This window comes from Triticum urartu, chromosome 7A (genome assembly GCF_056163025.1).
Source record: "Triticum urartu cultivar PI428250 chromosome 7A, HENAU_Tu73, whole genome shotgun sequence".
NCBI classification, from domain to species: Eukaryota; Viridiplantae; Streptophyta; class Magnoliopsida; order Poales; family Poaceae; genus Triticum; species Triticum urartu.
This window is the reverse complement of record NC_141879.1, coordinates 278,485,823-278,507,817: the sequence shown is the minus strand read 5'-3', so window position 1 is coordinate 278,507,817 and position 21,995 is coordinate 278,485,823.

Sequence of the window (21,995 nt, the reverse complement as noted above, 5' to 3'; positions counted from 1 at the left end):
GCGGCTGGCCTTCCCCCGCGCGTCCGGGCCTGCTGATACGTCTCCAACGTATCTACTTTTCCAAACACTTTTTCCCTTGTTTTGGACTCTAACTTGCATGATTTGAATGGAACTAACCCGGACTGACGCTGTTTTCAGCAGAATTGCCATGGTGTTATCTTTGTGCAAAAATAAAAGTTCTCGGAACGACATAAAAATTCATGGAGACATGTTTTGGAATTAATAAAAAATACTAGCGAAAGAATCAGCATCAGGGGGCCACACCCTGTCCACGAGGGTGCATGGTGCGCCCCCTGCCTCGTGGGCCCCCTGAGACTCCACCGACGTCAACTCCAACTCTATATATTCATGTTCGGGGAGAAAAAAAATCAGGGAGAAGGATTCATTGCGTTTTACGATACGGAGCCGCCGCCAAGCCCTAATCTTCATCGGGAGGGCTGATCCGGAGTCCGTTCGGGGCTCCGGAGAGGGGAACCCGTCGCCATCGTCATCATAAACCTTCCTCCATCACCAAATTCATGATGTTCACCGCCGTGCGTGAGTAATCCCATCGTAGGCTTGCTGGACGGTGATGGGTTGGATGAGATTTACCATGTAATCAAGTTAGTTTTGTTATGGTTTGATCCCCAGTATCCATTATGTTCTAAGATTGATGTTGCTATGACTTTGCTATGCTTAATGCTTGTCACTAGGGCCCGAGTGCCATGATTTCAGATCTGAACCTATTATGTTTTCATGAATATATGTGAGTTCTTGATCCTATCTTGCAAGTCAATAGTCACCTACTATGTGTTATGATCCGGTAACCCCGAAGTGACAATAATTGGGACCACTCCCGGTGATGACCATAGTTTGAGGAGTTCATGTATTCATTAAGTGTTAATGCTTTGGTCCGGTACTCTATTAAAAGGAGGCCTTAATATCCCTTAGTTTCCAATAGGACCCCGCTACCACGGGAGGGTAGGACAAAAGATGTCATGCAAGTTCTTTTCCATAAGCACGTATGACTATATTCGGAATACATGCCTACATTACATTGATGAACTGGAGCTAGTTTTGTGTCATCCTATGTATAACTGTTGCATGAGGAATCACATCCGACATAATTATCCATCATTGATCCATTGCTTTCGAGCTTTTCACATATTGATCTTTGTTTAGTTACTTTTCCGTTGCCATTGTTACGATTGCTACAAAAACTACTACTGTTACTTTTGCCATCGTTACCGTTACTTCCATACTACTTTGCTACTAAATACTTTGCTGCGGATATTAAGTCTTTCAGGTGTGGTTGAATTGACAACTCAACTGCTAATACTTGAGAATATTCTTTGGCTCCCCTTGTGTCGAATCAATAAATTTGGGTTGAATACTCTATCCTCGAAAACGTTGCGATCCCCTATACTTGTGGGTTATCAAGACTATTTTCTGGCGCCGTCGCCGGGGAGCATAGCTCTATTCTTTGAGTCACTTAGGATTTATATCTGTTGATCACCATGAGGAACTTGAAAGATGAAAGAACCAAGATTTTTCCCTCAACTACGAGGGGAGGTAAGGAACTGTCATCTAGCTGTGCACTTGATTCTCCTTCTGTTTTGAGTAAACTCGCGACACCTACTCCTGCTATTGATTCTGATATGTCGAATGTTATTGATGATGCCACTTCTGCTATGCATGATGCTTATGATGAAACTACTTCTATGCTTGATAATACTATGCCATTAGGTGAATTTCTTGATGAACAACTTGCCAGGGTTAGAGAGAATAAAATTATTGAAACAGATAATATTGATGAAAGTGATGATGAAGATTCTCCCTCTAGATATGAATTGCCTGATGTGCCTGAGGGTTATGTTATGGATGAAGAAACTGCTAGAGACCTTTTTGCTTGCAAAGATAGATATGATCTTAAAAAACTGTTAGTTAAGCTAAAAGAAAAGTCTTTGAATGCTAGAATGAAATATGACCCTGCTTTTGCTACTTCACCTATCTGTATTTCTGATAAGGATTATGATTTCTCTATCGATCCCGAGTTAATTACTTTGGTTGAATCTGATCCTTTTTATGGCTATGAATCTGAAACTATTGTGGCACATCTTACTAAATTGAATGATATCGCCACCCTATTCACTCATGAGGAAAAAAATTCATTACTACTATATCCTTAAGTTATTTCCGTTCTCATTAAAGGGTGATGCTAAAACATGGTTTAATTCTCTTGCTCCTGGTTGTGTGCGTAGTCCCCAGGATATGATTTGTTACTTACTAGATCATCGATGACGCGCGTTGCTGCGTCCGCATGTTTTGATGTAAATACATATACATTAAAGTTAAGTTGCATATTGGTTAGTGATCGAAGAGGGAATTTTCAAAAGAAAATGGAAATATATAAAACTTCAAAATTTTCAAATTACATTGCCTCGATATAGAGTGGGTTGCATTGCTTCCATCCACATGAGAGTCAAATCTTGTGTTGGATATAGCCTGATAGCCATCAACAATGCAATCATACATTAGGTAAATATAAATTTGACAAAAAACAACAATATTTAAGGGGGATAGCAATTACCAAAGCAGTTTACATAATTGCATACAGGGTAATGACAGACAGAGGGAAGTAGGAAATAAAAATTGTGTATGCATATCAATATAACAATCATTCATTCAAAAGATTAAATTTACAAACCATGGTACAATTTCAGGACATATTTTTAAAATGCCAGATGACCAGTAATTCTCATTAATTGCAATAGGCGTAGCCTTCCGCAACAACAACAACAACAAAGCCTTAGGCTTCAGCAATGTCTTCAATTCATGCAAAAGGAGAAAGCTCAAAGGTAACCTTGAGTCACAGAAAAAGCTTAAAATCTAAAAGGCATCAGGTTAATCAGCACAAAACACAATATAATTAGCACTTACCTAGCAGCTTCTAAACTTCTCAGACGCCAAAAAATTTAAGCCAAACCAAATACATGAGCTTCCAAACCCTACTCCCTCTCCGTTATTCTACAATAGTGACTTGAAACAAATCTGTAGCAAAATGGGGAACACCAAAAATTGATTAGGAAGATAAAAGACTCCTTCTCAAAACAACACAATGTTTCTTATTTTCATAATTGACTAATATGTTTGGTTGTTGTCGTAGAAAAACAGGTGTTCGCATCAATAAAATTTCTGGGGGAATTTCGTAAGGCCATTTAGTAAAGTAAAAGTAAAATGTATAAAGTAAACAGTAAACACCCCCCGTTAGCATGTTCTAATATATAAGCATATCTATGCCAAGAAACATTCAAGTTGGCCAAAACAAACTTAGCAATGACTAAATCCAAGACTTGGAAAATTCTCATTGTGTACTTTCTAATGTAGACGTCCAAGAAACCTGCTTTGACAAATCCGTCACAGGTACATTTCAATTGGAAATTAATTTGAACAGTGACAAGCATAAAAACTCGTCTCCCATCCGAAGGTCACCAGTAATTCTTAACTAAGTATCTCAGTTTCACAGCAAGGTAAGAACTGAGGTTTATATTCCCTATAAGAAGTGAGAATTACCAATCTCGTATTCTTCCTGAGATCGCTCCATCACGAAAATTCATGTAGAAGCCATGTTATATTATTTAGCTCATAATAAAAGTTTTTAAATATGAGAAGGGCATGGTTTGATTAAGAAGAGGTTCAGATGTTACATTTATAAGGCTCCTCAGTTTAAACACCATCCAAGCTTGCTGCTAGAATAATCGCAAAAAAAAACTCGCTGCTGGAATAACCATGCTTGAAAGGAGCATTATTGTCAATCCGTGTTGCAATTTACATAAAATTGGGAATGCGGGGAACAAAGCAATGGCAAAAAGGCGCACCGAGATAAAAGGAGAATGGTACCTTTTGACAGCACCAACACTCGATGGGTGGCTACATTTTTCTGTTGCACATTTTCCTGTTCTTTTGTAAATAACTGTGGCGCAATAAACAGTTCCATGGTATGAAGACATATAATATATCTAAGCAACAGATTAATGCTAAAACATGGAAACATGAAGTATCGTAGTCAAAGCGAAATTATCACCTTTCCCGGAGCCATCAGATTGTCAATTAAATAAAATGACCAAATTAGAATAAACCAAATTCCAAGAATGAACACCATCTACAGGCACACGTAATGAATTCAGTTGCATTTTCTATACACCCAAGAGCCTGAATGAATCGACCACAAAGAAGATGAGTAGCACCTGCACAAAATTGGGAGAGGGAGGTTCAGCACAATGTTGATGGGTAGGAGGATCAGGTAAGGAAATAATGCAGATAAAGCGCAACCTACCCAAGCACCATGGCTGTGCAAGATGGAGAGGAAGTATATATGCAGGCGTAGGTAATGGATTCGATGCAGGCTCAAAGGAAGCAACGCTTACCTCCATTTAGTAGTCGCCGTGAGTGGCACACGTCATCGGTGATGAATGCCCCTGCAACTGACAATTAATTGCCTTCTTCAATCATGGGGATCAGTTTTACTCGCCTTCGCCGCCGAAGAGTCCGCTGATGCTTCGCCTCCATCTGCATCGGCGTCCGGTCCGGGAGGCTCGAACCATCTTGACGCATGGTCTCACCCCGCGGCCGAGAAGGGCGTGTGAGCACGCCTCGCCTCTCACGCATCCTCCGCTCCGCTCAACCGGGCTGGTCCTCTAGCTGGAATGCTGGATATGCCGACCAAACTGACCGTGCGTCGAGCAACGCCCGAGCCTATCCTCGCTCCGGATCGGGTGGATGGAGATGTTAGATGGGCTGGCTGGCCCACATCGGACAACGATTCACAGGAGGCACCCAAAATTATTATCGGAGCAGCGGCCCACCACGATAGCGCTCGTTCGTAGCGACGGATGTTAGGCTACGCGGGGTTCACAGGAAATCAAACGACGGAAAACAGCCAAACCTAAAGATCCAACGGTCACAAAGGCTAATGGCCTGAGATGGCTGGGAAAGTGCACAGTTTTAATGTCTCTAAATCTGCTAAATATTTCCCCGCTCATAAGAAACAAGCTGCCTTAAGGGAAATATATAATTCTGTGCAAATTGAAGAAGAGAGTCTCCCACAAGCTTGGGGAAGGCTTCTCTGATTACTTAATGCTTTGCCTGATCATCCTCTCAAGAAAAATGAAATACTTGATATCTTTTATAATGGACTAACCGATGCTTCCAGAGACCACTCGGATAGTTGTGCTGGTTGTGTTTTCAGGGAAAGAACCGTTGAGCAAGCTGAATTGCTATTGAATAATATATTGAGTAATGATAATGATTGGACACTTCCTGAACAAACTCCTAAGCCAACTCCGAAGAAAAGGGATATTCTATTTCTTAGTCCCGAAGATATGCAAGAGGCAAAGAAATCTATGAAAGAAAAGGGTATTGAAGCTGAAGATGTTAAGAATTTACCACCTATTGAAGAAATACATGGTCTTAATAACCCGACACAGGTAGTAAAGGTAAATTCTCTCTATAGATTTGATGAAGGTGATATTACTCGTAATAAGTCTGCTAGCCAATGCTTGGATGAGTTTGATAATTTTATTGTTAAACAAGAAAACTTCAATGCTTATGTTGGTAGACAATTGAAACATAATGCTCATATGATTGAACACTTGAGTGATTATATGTCTAGAGTTAAAGGTGACCTTAAACTTATTAGTAAACATGCTTCTATGGTTACCACTCAAGTAGAACAAGTGCTTAAAGCACAAGATGATTTGCTCAATGAATTAAATAATAAGAAAAATGATAATGCTGTTAGAGTTGTGACTAGAGGGGGTAAAATGACTCAGGAACCTTTGTATCCTGAGGGCCACCCTAAGAGAGTTGAGCAAGATTCTTGGAGAACTAATGTTGACGCACCTACTCCTTCTAAGAAGAAGAAAAAGAAAAATGATAGGACTTTGCATGCTTCTAGTGAACCTGTTGTTGACACACCTGAGAATCCCAATGATATTTCTATTTCTGATGCTTAAACATAATCTGGTAATGAACATGAACCTAGTGATAATGTTAATGATGATGTTCATGATGATGCTCAACCTATCAATAACAATGATGTAGAGGTTGAATCTGCTGTTGATCTTGATAACCCACAATCAAAGAATCAATGTTATGATAAGAGAGACTTCGTTGCTAGGAAGCACGGTAAAGAAAGAGAACCATGGGTTCAGAAACCCATGCCTTTTCCTCCTAAACATCCAAGAAAAAGGATGATGAGGATTTTGAGCGCTTTGCTGAAATGATTAGACCTATTGATGACCCACAAGTATAGGGGATCTATCGTAGTACTTTTGATAAGTAAGAGTGTTGAACCCAACAAGGAGCAGAATGAAATGATAAGCGGTTTACAGCAAGGTATTCTCCGCAAGTACTGAAATAAGTGGTAACAGATAGTTTTGTGATAAGATAATTTGTAACGAGTGTCGGTGTCAAAACACAATAAGATAGTTTTGTGATAAGATAATTTGTAATGTGTTTTGTGATAAGATAGTTTTGAAATAAGTGGTTTACAGCAAGGTATTCTCTGCAAGTACTGAAATAAGTACTGAAATAAATGGTCATGGCCGCATGCATTGCTACGCCTACTCGGAACGTGCCAGACAGTCTTGTTGTAGGTTACTCCGGGCGCGCTTGACGGTGTCCGGACGTTTAATGGCCGGACTGGAGAATTGCCTGAAGAGGCTGCTTTGTACTTCCGCTACAAGGGCCGCCGTGTGCTCCTCCGTTCGGAGGGAGCGTTCGGTGTTTCCATTGACCGTAATTACTCCATGAGGGCCTGGCATCTTGAGCTTAAGGTATGTGTAGTGCGGTACCGCATTGAATTTGGCGAATGCGGTTCGTCCGAGCAGTGCATGATAGCCACTGCGGAATGGGACTATGTCGAAGATCAATTCCTCGCTTCGGAAATTATCTGGGGATCCGAAGACCACTTCAAGTGTGACTGAGCCTGTACAGTTGGCCTCTACACCTGGTATTACACCTTGAAAGGTCGTTTTGGTGGGCTTAATCCTAGAGGGATCAATGCCCATTTTTCGCACTGTATCCTGGTAAAGCAGGTTCGGGCTGCTGCCGCCGTCCATGAGGACTCTAGTGAGATGAAATCCGTCAATAATTGGGTCTAGAACCAATGCGGCAAATCCGCCATGACGGATGCTAGTGGGATGGTCTCTTCGATCAAAGGTGATCAGGCATGAGGACCATGGGTTGAACTTTGGGGCGACTGGCTCTACCGCGTATACGTCCCTTAATGTGCGCTTCCGCTCCCTTTTGGGGAGGCGGGTGGCGTATATCATGTTCACCGTCCGCACTTGTGGGGGAAAACCCTTCTGTCCATTGTTGTTCGGCGGCCGGGGCTCCTCGTCGTCATCGCTATGCAGCCCCTTGTCTTCATTGTCGGCGCTTAACTTTCCTGCCTGCTTTTCCTGTCCGAGGTGCCGGGCCAGCCACTCGTCACGGATATTGTGCTTGAAGGCTGCTAGGGCCTCAGCGTCCGGACAGTCGACTATTTGATTTTTCTTTGTTAGGAACCATGTCCAGAATTGTCTGGCCGATTCCTCTGGCTGCTGGATTACGTGACTTAGGTCATCGCGTCTGGGGGTCGCACATAAGTGCCCTGGAAATTGTCGAGGAATGCGGCTTCTAGGTCCTCCCAACAACTGATTGATCCTGTTGGCAAGCTGTTGAGCCAATGCCGAGCTGGTCCTTTAAGCTTGAGTGGGAGGTATTTGATGGCGTGAAAATTGTCGCCGCGGGCCATGTGGATATGAAGGAGATAATCCTCGATCCATACCGCAGGGTCTGTTGTGCCATCATATGATTCGATGTTTACGGGTTTGAAACCCTCAGGGATTTGATGATCCATTATTTCGTCTGTAAAGCACAGTGGGTGTGCGGCGCCTCTGTACTGGGCGATATCATGACGTAGCTCCAATGAGCTTTGTCTACTGTGTTCGGCCCTGCCGAATTTGTGGCCGGCGTGACGGTTACCGTCTCGAGCCGTGGGGTGCCCACGCGATCCGTAGATCGATCATGTTTGCCTTGCCTTGTCCTCCAACATCTCTCGTAAGTCCGGCGCATATTCCCGTGCCTTGGTACGGGGTGCGGCTTGAGTGGAGGGCCGGGAGGCCTCTCTGTCGCGATCACGAGGTGGCCGTTCGGCCGCATCAAGTGCTTCCTCCTCTAATCGGGGTAGCAACTTGCGCTTTGGGTAACTCTTGGAGGAGCGTTCGAGTTTATGCTCTTCGGCCGCAAGGACTTCAGTCCATCTGTTAACCAGCAAATCTTGATCAGCTCTGAGCTGTTGCTATTTTTTCTTGAGGCTTCTTGCCGTGGCCATAAGCCTGCGTTAGAAACGCTTTTGCTCAACGGGATCCTCTGGCACGATGAATTCGTCGTCGTCGAGGCTTGCCTCGTCTCCGGAGGGAAGCATATAATTATCGTCCTCGACCTCTCTATCTGCCGCTCTCTCATGAGGGCTGGTTTCTCCATCCTCCTGTGCTAAACCTTGCTGGAGGGGGTTTTCTTCGGCACTCTCCGGAGTATTATTATCTCCCGTGCTGGAATCGCTGTTTTTGTGTTGGCGGGATTTTGAGCGGCGCCGCTGACGCTGGCGCTTGGGCTGTTTCTTGGAGGGGTCATCCTCCGCTGTTCCATCGCCCTCTCCCTCTTTTGGGGTGTCCACCATGTATATGTCATATGACGAGGTGGCTTTCCAGGGCCTAGTAGGTGCTGGTTCTTCATCATCTCCTTCATCGGCGTCCATACCATCGATGTCTTCGGAGTCGAAGTCGAGCATGTCGGTTAGGTCGTCGACAGTGGCTACAAAGTGGGTGGTGGTGTGTTTTGAATTTCTTCATTGTCCGTACCCCAACCTTGCTGACCGTAGTCCGGCCAGGGCTCTCCTGATAAAGAGAGAGACTTCAGTGACTTCAGGATATCGCCGAAAGGCGAGTGCTGGAAGATGTCTACGGCGGTGAACTCCATGATCGGTGCCCAATCGGATTTGACTGGCAGGGGCGCGGAGGGCTCAGAGTTCGGAGAGGAGTCCGGCTCCTTGGAGTCACGAGCCTCGCAGAGTATGGGGCTGGTGTTCGGCTCAATCGCCATTTGGATCGCAGCCCCCGAGGTGGCGTCCAACCGCCCATCCTCGATCGACGCAGTTGACTCCTAACTAAGGGTCGGAGCCGGTGAGGGTGCGGCCTCCAGGGCACTGTTCGGCGGCAGAGTTAGATCATGCTCGTCATGACAGTGTGGCGCGCTCGGTAGTGGTTCGAATCCGTCGAAGATCAAGTCCCCGCGGATGTCAGCCGTGTAGTTTAAACTTCCGAATTTGACCTGACGGCCAGGGGCGTAGCTTTCGATCTGCTCTAGATGGCCAAGTGAATTGGCCCGCAGTGCGAAGCCGCCAAACACGAAGATCTGTCCGGGGAGGAAGGTCTCACCCTGGACTGCATCGCCATTGATGATCGTAGGAGCCATCGGGCCTGACAGCGACGGCACAGAGGAACTCTCAATGAAAGCACCAATGTCGGTGTCAAAACCGGCGGATCTCGGGTAGGGGGTCCCGAACTGTGCGTCTAGGCCGGATGGTAACAAGAGGCAAGGGACACGAAGTTTTACCCAGGTTCGGGCCCTCTCGATGGAGGTAAAACCCTACGTCCTGCTTGATTAATATTGATGATATGGGTAGTACAAGAGTAGATCTACCATGAGATCAGAGAGGCTAAACCCTAGAAGCTAGCCTATGGTATGATTGTTGATGTGTATGTTGTCCTACGGACTAAAACCCTCCAGTTTATATAGACACCGGAGAGGGTTAGGGTTACATACAGTCGGTTACAATGGTAGGATATCTGAACATCCGTATCGCCAAGCTTGCCTTCCACGCCAAGGAAAGTCCCTTCCGGACACGGGACGGAGTCTTCAATCTTGTATCTTCATAGTCCAGGAGTCCGGCTGAAGGTATAGTTCGGCTATCCGAACACCCCCTAATCCAGGACTCCCTCAACGAGCAACAAGTAACAAAAGTAAATAAGGTGCAGCAATGTGGCCCAATCCTTTTTGTAGCAAATGACAAGCCTGGAAGAACTCTTATATGATGTAAAGCGCTCCCGAGGACACATGGGAATATCGTCAAGCTAGTTTTCATCACGTTCATATGATTCATGTTCGGTACTTTGATAATTTGGTATGTGGGTGGACTGGTGCTTGGGTGCTGCCCTTACTTGGACAAGCATCCCACTTATGATTAACCTCTATTGCAAGCATCCGCAACTACAACAAAAGTATTAAGGTAAACCTAACCATAGCATGAAACATATGGATCCAAATCAGCCCCTTACGAAGCAATGCATAAACTAGGGTTTAAGCTTCTGTCACTCTAGCAACCCATCATCTACTTATTACTTCCCAATGCCTTCCTCTAGGCCCAAATAATGGTGAAGTGTCATGTAGTCGATGTTCACATAACACCACTAGAGGAGAGACAACATACATCCCATCAAAATATCGAACAAATACCAAATTCACATGACTACTAATAGCAAGACTTCTCCCATGTCCTCAGGAACAAAAGTAACTACTCACAAAGCATAAACATGTTCATAACCAGAGGGGTATTAATATGCATATAGGATCTGAACATATGATCTTCCACCAATTAAACCAACTAGCATCAACTACAAGGAGTAATTAACACTAGTAGCAACCTACTAGCACCAATCCTGGAGTTGGAGACAAGAATTGGATACAAGAGATGAACTAGGGCTTTGAGATGAGATGGTGCTGATGAAGATGTTGATGGAGATTGCCCTCTCCCGATGAGAGGAGCGTTGGTGATGACGATGGCGATGATTTCCCCCTCCGGGAGGGAAGTTTCCCCGGCAGAACAGCTCCGCCAGAGCCCTAGATTGGTTCCGCCTCATGGTGGCGGAGTTTCGTCCGAGAAGATGGCTTATGATTTTTTTTCCATCGAAAGACTCCATATAGCAGAAGATGGCCACCGGAGGGCCACCAGGGGGCCCACGAGGTAGGGGGGGCGCGCCCAGGGGGGTAGGGCCCGCCCCCACCCTCGTGGGCAGGGTGTGGCCCCCTGGTGAAGTTCTTGCTCGCAGTATTTTTTATATATTTGGAAAACATCTTCCGTGAAGTTTCAGGACTTTTGGAGCTGTGCAGAATAGGTCTCTATTATTTGCTCCTTTTCCAGCCCAGAATCCCAGCTGCCGGCATTCTCCCTCTTTATGTAAACCTTGTAAAATAAGAGAGAATAGGCATAAGTATTGTGACATAATGTGTAATAACAGCCCATAATGCAATAAATATTGATATAAAAGCATGATGCAAAATGGACGTATGAACTCCCCCAAGCTTAGACCTCGCTTGTCCTCAAGCGAAAAGCCGAAATCGAAAAGTATGTCCACATGTTTAGAGATAAAGGTGTCGATAAAAATAAAATACGGACATGAGGGCATCATGATCATTCTTAGAACAGCAACTTATATAAATCTTGTCATATAATCTCTTATGCTAGAGTAATAATTCAATCACAATATCAAGTATGAATCGTAAACTTCATTGAAAACTAGCAAACTACAATCTCAGTCATTGAAACAATTGCAATTTATCATAACATAGGAAAGAGTCAATGTATAAGAGCTTTTCAGCAAGTCCACACACTCAACTATCATATAGTCTTTCACAATTGCTAACACTCACGCAATACTTATGGGTATGAAGTTTTAATCGGACACAGAGAAAGATAGGGGCTTATAGCTTTGCCTCCCAACGTTTTACCTCAAGGGTAATGTCAACAGTAATAGTTCATGAAAACTCACATCCAATTAGCCATATATACTAGGATCTTTCCAACATATTGTGCTTGCCAAAGGATAAAGTGTAAAAAGTAAGGGTGAAAATCACAATGACTCTTATGCAATGTAGGAGATAAAAGTAAAAGATAGGCCCTTCGCAGAGGGAAGCAGAGGTTTTCATGCGCTTTTATGGTTGGATGCACAAAGTCTTAATGCGATAGAACGTCACTTTATATTGCCACTTGTGATATGGACCTTTATTATGCAGTCTGTCGCTTTTATTACTTCCATAGCACACGATCGTATAAAGCTTATTTCCTCCACACCAATCAATCATACATATTTAGAGAGCAATTTTTATTGCTTGCATCGATGACAACTTACTTGATGGATCTTACTCAATCCATAGGTAGATATGGTGTACTCTTATGGCAATACTGGTTTAAGGGTATTTGGAAGCACAAGTAGTATCTCTACTTGGTGCAATGAATTTGGCTAGCATGAGGGGGAAAGGCAAGCTCATCATGTTGGAAGATCCAATACAATATAATTCATCTCAGATGTAAGAAAACATAACCCATTACGTTGTCTTCCTTGTCCAATGTCAACTCTTTAGCATGTCATATTTTAATGAGTGCTCACAATCATAAAAGATGTCCAAGATAGTATATCTATATGTAAAGACCTCTCTTTATTTATTATTAATTGCAACGATGACCAAAACTGTGTTTTTCAACCCTCAACAACTTTTATTCATCATACTCTTTCTATGTGAGCTCATTACTCTCCATAAGATTCACATGATCTCTTTGTTTCTTTTTATTTCTTTCTCTTTTCTTTTATTCACTTAGGATCATGGCAAAATAATCAAGCCCTTGACTCAACACTAATCTTTATTATATAGCTCTCGGACTTGATTACATAGAAGGATAATAAAGCAAAAATAACAACTAGATCATACTAAGAACTTTTATTCTACTAGATCAATATATTACCAAAAGGATCGAACTAAGAAAAACGGTAAAGATAAAAGTGATGGTGATACGATACCGGGGCACTCCCCCAAGCTTGGCAGATGCCAAGTGGAGTGCCCATAACAGATACTCAATTCTTCTTTGTTGGTGGTGATTTTGTTGATGGCGTAGGCTTCTTCCTTAATTTGCGCTTGAGGACAGAATTTTGGTCCCTTAGGTCCTCGATCCTCCTGCTCCAAGCTCAGTATCTTTTTGCATAGTTCCTGCTTGTTCTCCTGCAAGAGGCGAAAAGGGATAAACTCGATCTTAGGTTTCTTTACCCTATCCGGGAGGCTTGACTTTTTGAACTCCACATGCATGTCCCCAGGTTGAGGTAGTGGGACTTCTTCTTCATCTGAGCTCGTCTCCTCCTTTGCCTTGGGTTCATAGTCCTCTTCTTCTTCTGTAGTCCAACCATAGTGCTCCACATCCCCATAGACCTTAGGATATGCGAGGTAATCAGCCACATTGCTTTCTCCTTCCGAATCCTGGGACGACATGTTGCTCTGTCTGTAGCAGGATAGCTCAAAACAAAGACAAGAGATATTTGCGTGATACGGGAGTCAAAACCCCTGGGATATTATATAATGAATTTTTACCGACCAAAATACGTATTGTGTACGAAAACGGAGTCCGAAGAGCACACGAGGTGCCCACGAGGTAGGGGGGCGCACCCAGTAGGGTAGGGCGCGCCCTCCACCCTCGTGGAGCCCTCGTGTCCTTCCCGGACTGCTGCTTATTTTTCTATTTTTCTAAATATTCCAAAACGGAGAAATATTGCCTTAAAAACTGTTCTGGAGTCGGTTTACTTACCGTACCACATACCTATTCCTTTTCGGAGTCTGAAACGTTCCGGAAAGTGTCCCTTATGTATTTCTCCGGGGCTACAGTTTCAATAACATTGGTTTCAACATTTATGGGATTACCTGAGATATAGTGTTTGATTCTTTGACCGTTCACCACCTTCGGATTTGTGCCTTCAAAGTTGTTGATTTTTATGGCACCGGAATGGTAGACCTCCTCGATAACTTAAGGACCTTCCCATTTAGAGAGAAGTTTTCCTGCAAAAAATCTTAAACGAGAGTTGTATAGCAATACATAATCACCTACATTAAACTCACGCTTTTGTATCCTTTTTTCATGCCATCTTTTAACTTTTTCTTTAAACAACTTGGAATTTTCGTAGGCTTGGGTTCTCCAGTCATCGAGTGAGCTAATATCAAATAACCTCTTTTCACCGGCAAGTTTAAAATCATAATTAAGTTCTTTAATAGCCCAATAAGCCTTGTGTTCTAGTTCGAGAGGTAAGTGACATGCTTTTCCATAGACCATTTTATACGGAGACATACCCATAGGATTTTTATATGCAGTCCTATAGGCCCATAATGCATCATCAAGTTTCTTGGACCAATTCTTTCTAGACCTATTAACAGTCTTTTGCAAAATTAATTTGAGTTCTCTATTACTCAATTCTACTTGACCACTAGACTGAGGGTGATAAGGAGATGCAATTCTATGATTAACATCATATTTAGCAAGATTTTACGGAAAGCACCATGAATAAAATGTGAACCACCATCAGTCATTAAATATCTAGGGACTCCAAATCTTGGAAAAATAACTTCTTTAAGCATTTTAATAGAAGTGTTATGATTAGCACTACTAGTTGGAATAGCTTCTACCCACTTAGTAACGTAATCAACAACAACTAAAATATGTGTATAACCATTAGAGGAAGGAAAAGGTCCCATATAGTCAAAGCCCCAAACATCAAATGGTTTAATAACAAGTGAATAGTTCATAGGAATTTCTTGACGTCTACTAATATTACCAATTCTTTGACATTCATCACAAGATAAGACAAACTTACGGGCATCCTTGAAGAGAGTAGGCCAATAAAAACCAGATTACAGTACCTTATGTGCAGTTCTATCTCCAGCATGGTGTCCTCCATAAGCTTCGGAGTGACACTTGCGTAGGATCTGTTCCTGTTCATGCTCAGGTACACAACGTCTAATAACACCATCCACTCCTTCTTTATAAAGATGTGGGTCATCCCAAAATTAATGCCTCAAATCATAGAAGAACTTTTGCTTTTGCTGGTATGTGAAACTAGGTGGTATAAACTTAGCAACGATGTAATTAGCATAATTAGCATACCATGGAGCAGTATGAGAAGCATTTATGACATTTAATTGCTCATCAGGAAAGCTATCATCAATAGGTAGTGGGTCATCAAGCACATTTTCTAACCTAGACAAGTTGTCTGCAACGGGGTTCTCAGCTCCTTTTCTATCAACAATATGCAAATCAAATTCTTGTAGCAAGAGAACCCATCTAATAAGTCTAGGTTTAGCATCTTTCTTTTCCATAAGATATTTAATAGCAACATGATCAGTGTCAATAGTTACTTTAGAATCAACAATATAAGGTCTAAACTTATCACAAGCAAATACAACTGCTAAGAATTCTTTTTCAGTGGTAGCATAATTTCTTTGAGCATTGTCTAGAGTTTTACTAGCATATTGAATAACATTTAGTTTCTTATCAACTCTTTGTCCTAGAACAGCACCTACAGCATAATCACTAGCATCAGACATAATTTCAAAGGGTAAATTCCAATCAGGTGGCTGAATAATAGGTGCAGAGATCAATGCTTTCTTAAGTATTTCAAATCCCTCTACACAATCATCATCAAAGACAAATGGTATATCTTTTTGTAATAAATTAGTTAGAGGCCGAGAAATTTTTGAGAAGTCCTTAATGAACCTCCTATAAAAACCGGCATGACCAAGGAAACTTCTTATACCTTTGATGTCCTTCGGACATGGCATCTTTTCAATAGCATCAACCTTGGCTTTATCAACTTCAATACCTCTTTCAGAAACTTTATGACCCAAGACAATACCTTCATTAACCATAAAGTGGCACTTTTCCCAATTCAAGACAAGATTAGTTTCTTCACATCTCTACAAAACTCGATCAAGGTTGCTCAAGCAATCATCAAAAGAAGATCCATAGACGGAAAAGTTGTCCATGAAAACCTCACAAATCTTTTCACAAAAGTCAGAGAATATAGCCATCATGCATCTTTGAAAGGTAGCAGGTGCATTACATAAACCAAAAGGCATATGTCTATAAGCAAAAGTACCAAAAGGGCATGTAAAAGTAGTCTTTGATTGATCTTTGGCTGACACAGGTATTTGAGAGAAACCAGAATAACCATCTAGAAAGCAAAAGTGTGTATGTTTGGACAATCTTTCTAGCATTTGATCGATAAAAGGTAAGGGGTAATGATCTTTTTTAGTAGCATGATTTAATTTGCGGAAATCAATTACCATCCTATAACCTGTAATAATTCTTTGAGGAATCAATTCATCTTTATCATTAGGAACAACAGTAATACCTCCCTTCTTAGGGACACAATGGACAGGGCTTACCCACTGACTATCAGCAACGGGATAAATTGTACCTGCCTCAAGGAGCTTTAGTATCTCCTTTCTTACCACTTCTTCCATTTTAGGATTCAGCCGGCGTTGATGATCACGAACTGGTTTAGCATCTTCTTCCAAATTTATTTTATGTTGACATAGAGTGGGACTAATGCCCTTAAGATCATCAAGAGTGTACCCAATAGCAGCATGGTGCTTCTTCAGAGTTTTCAATAATCTCTCTTCCTCATGCTCTGAAAGGTTAGCACTAATAATAACAGGATATATCTTTTTCTCATCAAGATAAGCATATTTAAGAGTATCAGGTAACGGTTTAAGCTCAAACACGGGATCACCCTTGGGTGGAGGTGGATCCCCTAGGATTTCAACAGGTAAATTGTTTTTCAGAATAGGTTCCTGTTTGAAGAATACTTCATCTAATTCCCTTCTTTCATTCATAAACATATCATTTTCATGGTCTAGCAAATATTGTTCTAAAGGATCACTAGGAGGTACGTCAATAGAAGCAAGACCAATACTTTCATCATTACTAGATAATTCTTCTTCACGGTGTTGTCTACTAAATTTAGAAAAATTAAATTCATGAGTCATATCATCTAAACCGACAGTAACAACATCTCTTTTGCAATCTATGGTAGCATTAACAGTGTTTAAGAAGGGTCTACCAAATATAATGGGACAAAAGCTATCTTGTGGGGAACCAAGGACAAGAAAATCAGCAGGATATTTAGTTTTCCCACACAAGACTTCAACATCTCTAACAATTCCCATTGGTGAAATAGTATCTCTATTGGCAAGTTTAATCGTGACATCAATATCTTCTTCTCAGCAGGTGCAATATCATGCATAACTTCTTTGTATAAGGAATAAGGTATTGCACTAGCACTAGCACCCATATCACATAAGCCATGATAACAATGATCTCCTATTTTAACAGAAATAACAGGCATGCCTACCACAGGTCTAGGTTTATCTTTATCACGGGGTTTAGCAATTCTAGCAGTTTCATCACAGAAATAAATAACATGCCCTCAATATTATCAGACAAGAGATCTTTAACAATAGCAATATTAGGTTCAACTTTAACTTGCTCAGGAGGTGTATATGTTCTAATATTGCTTTTACGAACTACAGTTGAAGCTTTAGCATGATCCCTTATCCTAACAGGGAAAGGTGGTTTCTCAACATAAGAAGTAGGAACAATAGGATCATTATAAGTGATAGTATTTTCTTCAACTTTAATAGGTGCAACTACTTTTACTTCTATGGGAGGATGATATTTAAACCACTTCTCCTTCGGGAGATCGACATAAGCAGTAAAAGATTCATAGAAAGAAGCTACTATCTCAGAGTCAAGTCCATGTTTAGTGCTAAATTTACGAAAAATATCGGTATCCATAAAAGATTTAACACAATCAAACTAGGTGTCATACCTGACTCCTTACCATTGTCGAGGTCCCAATCTTCAGAGTTGTGTTTAATTCTTTCCAATAAATCCCATTTGAATTCAATAGTCTTCGTCATAAAAGAGCCAGCACAAGAAGTATCAAGCATGGTTTGATTGTTACCAGAAAGCCAAGCATAAATTTTTTGAATAATCATTTCTCTTGAGAGCTGATGTCTACTACACAACCTTCTTCTTGTAGACGTTGTTGGGCCTCCAAGTGCAGAGGTTTGTAGGACAGTAGCAAATTTCCCTCAAGTGCATGACCTAAGGTTTATCAATCCGTAGGAGGCGTAGGATGAAGATGGTCTCTCTCAAGCAACCCTGCAACCAAATAACAAAGAGTCTCTTGTGTCCCCAACACACCCAATACAATGGTAATTTGTATAGGTGCACTAGTTCGGTGAAGAGATGGTGATACAAGTGGTATATGAATAGTAGATAATAGTTTTTGTAATCTGAAATAATAAAAACAGCAAGGTAGCAAGTGATAAAAGTGAGCGTAAACGGTATTGCAATGTGTGGAAATAAGGCCTAGGGTTCATACTTTCGCTAGTGTAAGTTCCCTCAACAACATTAACATAATTGGATCACATAACTATCCCTCAACATGCAACAAAGAGTCACTCCAAAGTCACTAATAGCGGAGAACGAACGAAGAGATTATGGTAGGGTACGAAACCACCTCAAAGTTATTCTTTCCAATCAATCCGGTGGTCTATTCCTATAAGGGTCACAAACAGCCCTAGAGTTTGTACTAGAATAACACCTTAAGACACAAATCAATCAAAACCCTAATGTCACCTAGATACTCCAATGTCACCTCAAGTATCCATGGGTATGATTATATGATATGCATCACACAATCTCAGATTCATCTATTCAACCAACACATAGAACCTCATAGAGTGCCCCAAAGTTTCTACCGGAGAATCAGGACGAAAACGTGTGCCAACCCCTATGCATAGGTTCATGAACCCGCAAGTTGGTCACCAAAACATACATCAAGTGGCACGCGGTATCCAATTGTCACCACAGATATTCATGACAAGACATACATCAAGTGTTCTCAAGTATTTAAAGACACAATCCGATAAGATAACTCCAAAGGGGAAACTCAATTCATTACAAGAGAGAAGAGGGGGAGGAGAAACATAAGATCCAACTATAATAGCAAAGCTCGTGATACATCAAGATTGTGCCAAATCAAGAACACGAGAGAGAGAGAGAGATCAAACACATAGCTACTGATACATACCCTCAGCCCCGAGGGAGAACTACTCCCTCCTCGTCATGGAGAGCACCGGGATGATGAAGATGGCCACCGAAGAAGGATTGCCCCCTCCGGCAGGGTGCCGGAACGGGTCTAGATTGGTTTTCGGTGGCTACGGAGGCTTCTGGCGGCGGAACTCCCGATCTATGTTTTGTTCTGGAAGTTTTAGGGTATATGGAGTTATATAGGTAGAAGAAGCACGCCAGGGGAGCCACGAGGGCCCCACGAGGCAGGGGGCGCGCCCCAGGGTGGTGGGCGCACCCCCTACCCTCATGAGCTCCTCCTTCCTTCCTTGACGTGGGGTCCAAGTCCATCGGGTGGCTTTCGTTCCAAAAATAACTTCTCTAGTTGATTTCGTTCCGTTTCGACTCCGTCTGATATTCCTTTTCTTCAAAACACTGAAATAGGCATAAAACAGCAAATCTGGGCTGGGCCTCCGGTTAATAGGTTAGTCCCAAAAATAATATAAAAATGGATAATAAAGCCCAATATTGCCCAAAACAGTAGATAATATAGCAAGGAGCAATCAAGAATTATAGATACATTGGAGACGTATCAAGCATCCCAAGCTTAATTCCTGCTCGTCCTCGAGTAGGTAAATGATAAAAAAGAATTTTTGATGCGGAGTGCTACTTGGCATAATTTCAATGTAATTCTTCCTACTTGTGATATGAATATTCAGATCCATAAGATTCAAGACAAAAGTTCATATTGACATAAAAACAATAATACTTCAAGCATACTAACAAAGCAATTATGTCTTCTCAAAATAACATGGCCAAAGAAAGTTATCCCCACAAAATCATATAGTCTGGATATGCTCCATATTCACCACACAAAATATTTAAATCATGCACAACCCCGATGACAAGCCAAGCAATTGTTTCATACTTTTGATGTTCTCAAACTTTTTCAATCTTCACGCAATATATGAGCGTGAGCCATGGACATAGCACTATAGGTGGAATAGAATGGTGGTTGTGGAGAAGACAAAAAGGGAGAAGATAGTCTCACATCAACTAGGCGTATCAACGGGCTATGGAGATGCCCATCAATAGATATCAATGTGAGTGAGTAGGGATTGCCATGCAACTGATGCACTAGAGCTGTAAATGTATGAAAGCTCAACAAAAGAAACTAGTGGGTGTGCATCCAACTTGCTTGCTCACGAAGACCTAGGGCAATTTGAGGAAGCCCATCATTGGAATATACAAGCCAAGTTCTATAATGTAAAATTCCCACTAGTATATGAAAGTGACAACATATGAGACTCTCTATATGAAGAACGTGGTGCTACTTTGAAGCACAATATACAAGACTCGCTATATCATGGTGCTACTTTGAAGCACAAGTGTGGAAAAAAGATAGTAGCATTGCCCCTTTTTTATTTATTTTCTTTTTTTATTTAGCCTTTTTTGGGACAATGCTCTATTGAATGGTGATCATCACACTTCTATTTATCTACAACTCAAGAATTACAACTCGATACTAGAACAAAGATGACTCTATATGAATGCCTCTGGCGGTGTACCAGGATTGCGATGAATCAAGTGTGACATGTATGAAAAATTATGAACGGTGGCTTTGCCACAAATACGATGTCAACTACATGATCATGCAAAGCAATATGACAATGATGAAGCGTGTCATAATAACGGAACGGTGAAAAGTTGCATGGCAATATATCTCGGAATGGCTATGGAAATGCCATAATAGGTAGGTATGGTGGCTGTTTTGAGGAAGGTATATGGTGGGTTTATGGTACCGGCGAAAGTTGCGCGGTACTAGAGAGGCTAGCAAAGGTGGAAGGGTGAGAGTGCGTATAATCCATGGACTCAACATTAGTCATAAAGAACTCACGTACTTATTGCGAAAATCTATTAGTCATCGAAACAAAGTACTACGCGCATGCTCCTAGGGGGATAGATTGGTAGGAAAAGACCATCGCTCGTCCCCGACCGCCACTCATAAGGAAGACAATCAATAAACACCTCATGCTCCGACTTCGTGACATAACGGTTCACCATACGTGCATGCTATGGGAAACATAAACTTCAACACAAGTACCTCTCAAATTCATAACCACTCAACTAGCATGGCTCTGATATCACCATCTCCATATCTCAAAACAATCATCAAGCATCAAACTTCTCTTAGTATTCAACACACTCATAAGAGAATTTTTATTATTCTTGAATACCTAGCATATTAGGATTTTAAGCAAATTACCATGCTATTTAAGACTCTCAAAATAAGATAAGTGAAGCATGAGAGTTCATCTATTTCTTCAAAATAAAACTACCACCATGCTCTAAAAGGATATAAGTGAAGCACTAGAGCAAATGGCAAACTACTCCGAAAGATATAAGTGAAGATCAATGAGTAGTCGAATAATTATGCAACTATGTGAAGACTCTCTAACATTTAATAATTTCAGATCTTGGTACTCTTATTCAAATGGCAAGCAAAGCAAAAATAAAATGACATCTAAGAATAGCAAACATCATGTGAAGAAGCAAAAACTTAGGATCAACCGATACTAACCGATAATTGTTGAAGAAGAAAGGTCGGATGCCAACCGAGGCATCCCCAAGCTTATACGCTTGAGACTTCTTGAAATATTATCTTGGGATGCCTTGGGCATCCCCAAGCTTGAGCTTTTGTGTCTCCTTAATTCCTCTCATATCACGGCCTCCCTTAAATCTCAAAAAGCTTCATCCACAAAAAACTCAACAAGGACTCGTGAGATAAGTTAGTATAAATCATTGTCAAAACCTTATCATACTCTACTGTAGAAAATCACTAAAATTATTATTCAACATTGCATACTAAATTCCTCTGCATATTTAATAGTCCTATCCTCAAATAGAATCATTAAGAAGCAAACATATGCAAACAATGCAAACATAACAGCAATCTGCCTAAACAGGATAGTTTGTAAAGAATGCTGCAACATCCATACTTCCCTAGCTCCAAAAATTATGA